At 34.0% G+C, this 8,590-nt stretch overlaps 1 pseudogene; it reads left to right on the top strand.

Moving 5' to 3' along the window:
• The first annotated feature begins 735 nt into the window (after positions 1 to 735).
• LOC107871788 lies at positions 736 to 7,886 on the top strand (annotated as a pseudogene).
• Positions 7,887 to 8,590: the final 704 nt, after the last annotated feature.

Genomic DNA, 8,590 nt, shown 5'->3' with positions numbered 1-8,590 from the left:
ACATGCTGTAAATCTAAGAAACTATCTAAAAGCCTCTGCATCATAATGTGTTGTTGGAATAAGCCCCTATCTAACTCACTACAACATTTTTGGTCAAAGGTCACACTAAATCTGGACAACACTTGTTAAGTGTTGCCTAAAATATTTTTGGACATGCTTTTAAAATGTAGCCTTAATTTTTAACTTTAAGCCACAATAATTTTGACAACGCTTGTAAAGCTTTCTCTTTAATTAAATACACTACACTTTATAAGTGTTGAGGTCATATATAATTATCAAGAACTTTTAACAATATGATTACACTTTTAAAATATGTTATTTCTATTATTTTGAAACAACAATTTACAAATGTTATCTTAAAACTTTTAAAAAATTTACACCAAAATATGATATTTCCTCGTAATATTTTAACACTAAAATGTTATATTCCCTTCCAGTTTTAATTACCAAAAAAATAAATCATAAACATAGAAACTTAAATGTAAAAAATAATTCTCTCATAAGAAAACCCTCAACTCTCAGAAACATTTATTTCAAAAATGACATAAATCAATTTTTGAGCAGATTTGTCCAGGGTTTTAGGTTGGTACACACTATCACAATTTGAAGAGAGTGATCATTTTAGTATTGGGTACTGAACATCATAGGCTCGATTAATCATCTCTTTGAAAAGATTCAGAGTTCACAATTTGAAGTGAGGGTTTTAGGTCGCACAATTTGAACCAATTTCTCTGATTGCTCAGCTACGATTTAGCTTTAATTGCAAAATTTGATGTGAGGGTTTTAGGTCACACGTTCAGCTTTGATTGCTCATATTCCCTATTCAGCTTTGTGTCGGGATCTCAACTACTTAAAGAGTTTATACCCCATACAGTGATTGGAACTAGTGGGTTTGTTTCATTTCCAATTTGATTAGCTACAAGTCTCAGAGGCATTAAGTTTGTAATTAAAAAATAGAATTCAGTACCCGGGATAGCTAACCGAGTGCTTTCTTTATTTACCTATAAAGTGTTTGTTGCATTTAACTTTTCTGTTGATCGTTTTTGGCAAAAGAGCAAGTGCGTGGTGTGCGGGAATCCAGTGAGATTATTGTTAAGGCAGTATGTGTCTAAGGTTGTGGGAAGAAGACATTTCTTTTCAAATGCTATTATAGGGAAGGGGGTGGTAAGGTGGTGTTAATTCTTGAGGGCTAATTGGGTGTTAATGCAATTAATGTTGCCCTCTTGCATTTGTATTCTGAGATGTTAAAGGAATGAAATGACTTATTTTTTATATGGCAGGCAAATTGGGGTCTTATCATATGATGAGATGGAGAGCCTCGTGAAATTCTATCCCCGGTTATACATAACCTCGTGAGTGTTGTTTTGTTTCAAACAATTGTGTATTTACTGTATGGCAAATTTTACATTTTTGGCTTTTAAGTTGTCCTTATGAAAGGGGGTGTCCTCTTTTCTCTGTTTTAATCTAATTTCATCCTAACTTTGTGCAGGTTCTTGTACTCGATGGATTTAGCATATGCAGCTGCAGACCTCATAATATCTAGAGCTGGAGTAATGATCTACTCTGAGATTTTAGCTGCTGGGAAGCCTTGTATTCTGGTTAGTTCACACATTTCTGTAGGGTACTATGATTGCTTACAACTGACCTAGTTGATGAGATCACGAAGTGTTGCCAGATAAAATGTTGTAGGATTGGCATGAACTAAGTGAGAACTTATAAATGTTTAAAACTATTAAAGAAAGTGATAAAGGGAATGTAGGAAAAACTCGCAATAAAAATCAGAGTTTTTGTTAATTGAATTGAAGGTAGTGAATGTAATTGACTAGTACAAGAAGAATTTGATATGTTAAATTTAGTTGACGGTCATATTCTACTATGTTCAACTTCATTTCTATTTATAGAAATTTAATTTGTCTATCTTCCGGTTTGTCCTAAACATATTTGGCCTTGTTTTCCTAACCTTTAATCTAATATTTTTGCATGTTCCTACTCATCATGACCTAGTTTTATGGAAGTAGTTCCTAACTTGATCAGATGGTATTCATTTCCCTTAGGGTTTGCATCAGCTAATCGAGTTGACTCATGTTTAGCTGACATAAGATTGTCTATTTTTAAGTTTGGATGTAAAAAGGATTTGATGATTACTAATCTGAAGTGTAACATCTTTTTTCTACCTCCTTGCTTTTATAACTTTGTTACTTCAGATTCTTTGAAGTGTCAGTATATTAATCTTAGCAAAACAGTTCTTTATAACTTTTCCTTGAAATTCTTGCAGATGCCCTCACCTGTTGTGGCTGAAGGTCAATTTCCTAATGCTTGCCTAATGGCTAATTTGGCTAATTCAAGGGTTATAGCTGAAGCTAAACTTGACTCTCTTACTCTTAAAAATACTATTAAAGAAATTTTAGGTATGGTATTCTGTCTAGTATGTGAAGAATTATTCTAATTATTGCATTTAAAACACAATCTAGAGATCATCTTGCTTCCATGGTTTTGTTACCATTCTTTTATTCTTTATCTAAATATCTACGATTTTGATTTTGAACACAAAGCTGAGGGTCTTTTGAAAACAGCCTCTCTACCTCCTCGAGGTAATGGTAAGGTCTGCCTACACTCTACCCTCCCCAGACCCCATTTATAGGATTTCACTAGGTATGTTGTTGTTGTTGTTTGATTCTAAATGTGAAACTCTGCTATGTCCATACTGATCCCGGCTTGACTAATAATGTGTAAAACTAGAGGAGCGTGGAGTTGATGAGCATGCATTTGTATATTTTTAATGTGTCGAGAATAGTGGTTTGGGCTAGACAAATGACATAATATGCGGAATGCTATCTCGAGAAATAGCTGGGCATTCCTGAGGAAATTTATAGCATAACCAATACAAATGGTAAAGAAATAGATTACACTAAAGTGAACAGTTATTCCTATAATGTTTTACTACTAAGTTTTCATGTAAGTATTAGATTAATTGTCCATTGAAAACCTTCTTACTTTTGGTATTTCATGTCAAAGAAGGCGATGCTACATGTTTTTGTAAGTTTTCTACAGCATCATCCTCTGAATTGACTTCTAGTCTCTTGCTCATCATGACCTAGTTTTATGGATGTAGCAGTTAACTTGATTAGATGGTATTCCTCTCCCTTGGGGTTTCCATCAGCTAACTGAATTTACTCATGTTTAGCTGATCATAAGATTGTCTATTTTTATATTTGGATGTAAAAAGGAGTCGGCGATTACTGATCTGAATTGTAGCTTCTTTTTTCTACCTCTTTGCTTTTATAACTCGGTTACTTCAGATTCCTTGAATTGTCTATATATTAGTCTTAGCAGAATAGTTCTTTATAACTTTTCCTTGAAATTTTTGTAGATACCCTCACCGGATATGGCTGAAGGACATCAATTTAACAATGCTTGTCTAATGGTTGATTTGGCTGATTCAAGGGTTATACTATTGAAGAAATTTTAGGTACGGTATTCTATCTTGTATGTGAAGAATTATTCTGATTACGGAAAAGGTATGAATATACCCTTGAACTATGGTAAATGGTACATATATGCCCCTCATTATACTTTGGGTATGTTTATACCCTTGCCGTTAATAATTTGGCGTGAATATACTTCTGGCCCTAACGGCTTGCCGCATGTCTAATGGTTGAACCTTTTTTTAATTTTATTATCCTAAATAATAAATTATCCTAAATCAAATTCCATACCCGACCAACGCTTACTACTTGTTCTTGCTACTCTCCCTCCAATTTTACAACCTGGCCCATTAGGAATACTCAGGTTCTGAGTTGGTTCAGTTGCAAAATTGATTCTTGAAATCTACCCACATAGGGTTATCCATGGCTACAAGCTAGATTCAGCTGTGATATCCGTTGGACGAGAGTATTTCGGACTCTCCAAAGTCAAGAAAAAGTACCAAGATCGGCTTTTCATCTACATTAGCAATGCACTTAATGTGAATATGAAAGATGGATATTCATGACTAATAGTTGATTTGTTTATTAAAGGGTGTTTGATCCCGGAGCTTCAGGACCCCAAAACATGGAAAAATTTGAAAATAAAGTTGAAGAAAGGGGGAAAGATAATGGTAAATGTTGGAGGGAGTTGTGTAGAGCCTGAGGATATTAGGAAAGATGGGGAAAGTGATAATGGAAAAGACATTGGATGCAATGAATAATATTTTTGAAGGATAAGTTTATGCGTTGAATCTTGGTAATAAAAAGGTGGAAGATAGTACTGTTGCTATTGCTGGTGAATTGCCTGATTTGTATAAATGAAGGATGTCTTTGCCTAAGCCTTTGAGGTTTTATGTTGATATGTGGAACAAGTATGGTGGATGATGATTGAGCTGTAATGGATGAAGAAAGAAAGATTCCACCTTCCAGTTTTGTGGTAGAGACGTAAGAGTTTTGTGGGTTCTCTTGATTGTTCCTTGGCATCGGGTCGGGTATGGGTCGGGTGTGGGAATTAATTTAGGATAATTTAATTATTTAGGCTAATAAAATTAAAAAAAAAAGGTTAAACCATTAGGATTTAACACATGGCAAGCCGTTAGAGCCAGGGGTATATTCGCACCAAATTATTAATGGCAAGGGTACAAACGTACCCAAAGTATAATAAGGGGCATATATATATCATTTACTACAGTTCAGGGGTATATTCATACCTTTTCTGTTCTGATTATTGCATTCAAAAACAGTCTAGAGGTCATCTTGCTTCCATGGTTTTGTTACCATTATTTTAGTCTTCATCTAAATATCTACGATTTTGATTCTGAACACAAAGTCGAGGGTCTTTTGGAAACAGCCTCTCTACCTCCACGAGGTAGTGGTAAGATCTTCCTATACTCTACCCTCCCCAGACCCCACTTGTGGGATTTCACTGGGTATGTTGTTGTTGTTGTTTGATTTTGAATGTGAAACTCTACTATGTCCATACTGATCCCTACTTGACTAATAATGAGTAAAACTAGAGGAGCATGCATTGGTAAATTCTTAATATGTTGAGAATAGTTGTTTGGGATGGACTAGTAACATAGGTTAAGGGAATCTATCTCGAGAAATAGCTGGGCATTACTGTGGAAATTTATTGCAAAACCAATACAAATGGTAAAGAAACAGATTACACTAAAGTCAACAATTATTCCTATAATGTTTTACTACTAAGTTGTCATGTAAGTATACGATCAATTATCCATAGAGCACCTTCTTGCTTTTGATATTTCTTGTCAAAGAAGGCGAAGCTACATGTTTTTGTAAATTTTCCGCAGCATCATCCTCTGAATCGACTTCTAGTGTTTTGCTCATCATGACCTAGTTTTATGGAAGTAGCTGTTAACTTGATCAGATGTTATTCCTTTCCCTTGGGGTTTCCGCCAGCTAACCGAATTGACTTATGTTTAGCTAATCATATGATTGTCTATTTTTAAGTTTGGATGTAAAAAGAATTCGGCGGTGTCCTTCCTCGGACACCGCGCATAGCGGTAGCTTTAGTGCACCGGGCTGCCCTTTTTTTTATATGTAAAAAGAATTCAGCGATTACTGATCTGGAGTGCAGCTTCTTTTTTCTACCTCCTTGCTTTTATAACTCTGTTACTTCAGATTCCTTGAAGTGTCAGTATATTAATCTTAGCAAAATAGTTCTTTGTAACTATTCCTTGAAATTCTTGCAGATGCCCTCACCGGATGTGGCTGAAGGACATCAATTTCACAATGCTTGTCTAATGGCTGATTTGGCTGATTCAAGGGTTATAAGTGCAGATGAACTTGACTCTCTTACTCCTAAAAAACTATTGAAGAAATGTTAGGTATGGTATTCTGTCTAGTAAGTGAATAATTTTTCTAATTGATGCATTCAAAAAACAATATAGAGATCATCTTGCTTCCATGGTTTTGTTACCTTTCTTTTAGTCTTCATCTAAATATCTACGATTTTGATTCTGAACACGAAGTCCGGGGTATTTTTGGAAACAACCTCTCTACCTCCATGAGGTTGTGGTAAGGTCTACCTACACTTTACCCTCCCCATACCCCACTTTTGGGATTTCAGTAGGTATGTTGTTGTTGTTGTTGTTTGATTCTGAATGTGAAACTCTGCTATGTCCATGCTGATTTTGACTTGAATAATAATGTGTAAACTAGAGGAGCATTGAGTTGATGAGCATGCATTGGTAAATTTTTATTGTGTCGAGAATAGTGGTTTGGGCTGGACAAATGACATAAGTAAGGAATGCTATCTCGAGAAATAGTCGGGCATTCTTGAGGAAATTTATAGAAAAACCAATACAACTAGAAAAGAAACATATTACACACTAAAGTCAACAGTTATTCGTATAATGTTTTACTACTAAGTTGTCATGTAATTATAAGATCAATTATCCATAGAACACCTTTTTACTTTTGATATTTCTTGTCAAAGAAAGCAAAGCTACATGTTTTTGTAAGTTTTGTGTTGCATCATTCTCTGAATCGACTTCTAGTCTCTTGGTTTTGCTACTATAACCGCAGCATCATCCTCTGAATGCTCCACTGCCTTCACTGTGTTCTTCTAAAAAAATTCCAGCCAATATAAGGTTAATGAAACAATCAAGAAAATTCCTACTAAAATGAAAATTGTTGTACTCCAGACTATCTTACATAAAGATTCAACTTTATTACCTTTGATTTTTGAACTAAGATCATAAGAACCTCTTGTCTGCTAATTTAATGCGCATTAATGTGCTTCCAGCTGCATGAAAAATTGTGACATCTAAAAAGAGCTAAGTGCCCTTAATCACTTCAAAAACACAAACATCACCAACTTTTAACTAATTATCTAGCACAAATGTCTTCCAACCAGAATGAACTTTAGCATTTCTGTTCCCTAAAGTGCATATGACAGACCAAGATCCTCTGCCTAGAACTTGAAGCTCTAAATTCCCATCGTTCTTAAGGAAATACTTCCTAGCAAACCTCAATGCTATGGACTGCCAAAGGATGTGGCTAAGTAAATTGATTTTGACATAATGTAAAATGGAATAAAGAAGTATTAGAACACTGCAAAGTCCATAGAGATTATAGCTTGTAGCTTACCAGATTGATGAAGTAAAAATCTTATGATGGTTGCATAAATATATGATGAACGGATTCTTAGATTTAAAAGCTTTTCCTTTTGATATGTTATAGAGCTCTCTTTGACCATTAATGTTTTTTTCTGATCATAAACAAACTTTGATTGTTGCTTGTGAATCCTACAACCTTCATTTTTTAAGTCATTTATTGCAAAACAATCTTGGATTGAATTTTCAAGATATACCTGGGAGTGATAGATCTAACATACCTTCACCTCAGGGGAGTAATGCACAAGATATAAGAGGAAAAATTCTTTCATATTTTTCCGGCTCAGCTCATGCCACGATTCATGAAAAGGTATTTTATCTTTCAAATTTACTAGAAACTTATTAAATATTGAACTTTTAATTTGATTGAATGAATTAAAGAAACTTTGGATTCACATACTTTCTTATTCCAGATTGAAAAAATATTTGAATATTTGTCGAGCATAATTTGTTTCTTATTGTTTGTTCATTTTTAATGTGTAGGAACAGTGCGGGTGATCTAATTTGAATGGTGAATGCCACAAGTTAACTTGATATGGATTGACGTAAATGATGATAAATTTTTAAACTATTCTAATATATGTTTAAATACATTTGATTTTGTGTGGAACTTAGTACAAATCCTTAGTATGTGTAGTAAAAAACATGTTTTTTTAAGTTTATTTGCAAATCTATGCATTTGAATTATTTCTTAGCTAATTGGTGCGTTAAATTATATATATGTATGTATATATAATGTGATTAGTGATGTATACATTTCAACCAACATAATTATTTTTCAATTCGAAACATAATTATTTTTAGACAATATTGCCACAATTTAAAAGTGTGGCTTCTTAATTAAATTGTGGCATGTACCTAAAACATAGTTACACTTTACAAGTGTTGTCATAGAGGATGTATAAAAGGCTACAATTTTTAAGTGTGGGCAATAATAAAGAAGAAATAATATTATTTAAGTGTTGTTATAGAGGTGTTATACAATGCTATGCTTGTAAAGCGTGCCAGTAACAAAGAAAAGGCCACACTTGAAAGTGTGGCTTTATAAGATAAAAGTGTTGCCAATGAGAAGTTGCAAAGTATGACCTTTATACCTTAATGACCATGCTTTTTAAATGTAGTTGATATGGCAACACTTGAAACGTGTGACCTAAAGTCAAAGGTTACGCCTTTATAGGCCACTTTCTAAAAATTGTTACCTAAAGTCCAAAAGTATATTCTTTGAACAAAGGTCACACTTTCTGTTACTTTAGATCACAATTTACAAGGGTCGCAATAGGACTAAAATGTTGTAGTGACTCCAACTGACTGAAACTAAAAGAATACAAAAAATAAATAGTGATAACTAGTGCTTGAAAGATGAGGACTTACCAAGACTGTTGCTGAATGCGGTACGGGAATGTACTAAGTGCGATCTAGGTACTGACCGTTCAAACCTATATCATGAGATAATATAGCGCAAGAAAGTATGAGATCAGTACTTTG

Source organism: Capsicum annuum, chromosome 5, assembly GCF_002878395.1.
Source record: "Capsicum annuum cultivar UCD-10X-F1 chromosome 5, UCD10Xv1.1, whole genome shotgun sequence".
Classification (NCBI taxonomy): domain Eukaryota; kingdom Viridiplantae; phylum Streptophyta; class Magnoliopsida; order Solanales; family Solanaceae; genus Capsicum; species Capsicum annuum.
Note: the sequence above shows the minus strand (reverse complement) of the source record. Positions and strands in the feature narration are given on the sequence as shown.